Source organism: Arachis duranensis, chromosome 10 (genome assembly GCF_000817695.3).
Source record: "Arachis duranensis cultivar V14167 chromosome 10, aradu.V14167.gnm2.J7QH, whole genome shotgun sequence".
NCBI classification, from domain to species: domain Eukaryota; kingdom Viridiplantae; phylum Streptophyta; class Magnoliopsida; order Fabales; family Fabaceae; genus Arachis; species Arachis duranensis.
The window spans coordinates 50004126-50005101 of NC_029781.3; positions in this window are offsets into that span (position 1 = coordinate 50004126).

Below are 976 nucleotides of genomic sequence, written 5' to 3' on the forward strand. Positions count from 1 at the left end.
TGTTCAATGGGTATGAATTCATCTACTCCCATCTTTACCCCAGCCTCTTTACAGAGCAAGGAGATCAAGCTTGGGTAAGCCAGTTTGGCTTCAGTGGAATTCTTATTTGCAATTGTGTAGATCTCACAAGCAATCACACGATGGACCTCCACTTCTTTTCCAAGAATAATGCAATGAATCATCACTGCTCTCTTGATGGTGACCTCAGAACGGTTGCTAGTGGGCAGTATGGAATGCCCAATAAAGTCTAGCCAACCTCTTGCAATTGGCTTGAGGTCTCCCCTCTTGAGTTGGTTTGGGACACCCTTTGAATTGGTTATCCACTTAGTTCCAGGGAGGCATATGTCCTCTAGAACTTGATCCAACCCTTTGTCTGCTCTCACCATTCTCCTATTAAAGGATTCAGGATCATCTTGCAGTTGAGGCAATTTGAAGATTTCTCTTATTTTGTCCAGATGGAAGTACATAACTTTCCCTCTGACCATGGTTCTGTAGGTATGGTAAGCAGTTCCAGTCATTTTCTGCTTATCTGTTAACCACAGATTTGAGTAGAATTCCTGAACCATATTCCTTCCAACCTTTATCTCAGGATTGGTTAGAACTTCCCATCCTCTGTTTCGAATTTGCTCTTGGATCCCCGGATATTCATCTTCTTTCAGATCAAATTTAACTTCCGGGATCACTGACCTCAGACCCATTATTTTGTGATAATGGTCTTCATGTTCTTTGGTTAAGAACTTCTCTTGATTCCAAAGATTCTTTGGATTAGTCTCTTTCTTTCCTCTTAAATTGATTTGTTCTCCCTTAGGAGCCATGATTTTCTCCACTTAAATTGGTTTGTTTTCCCTTAGGAGCCATGATCTTGATGAATCTTGGCTTAGTGATCACAGAAAAACACACCAAACTTAGAGGTTTGCTTGTCCTCAAGCAAAAGAAAGGAAAGAAGAGAGAGAGAGGAGGAGCAAATTCGAATGGT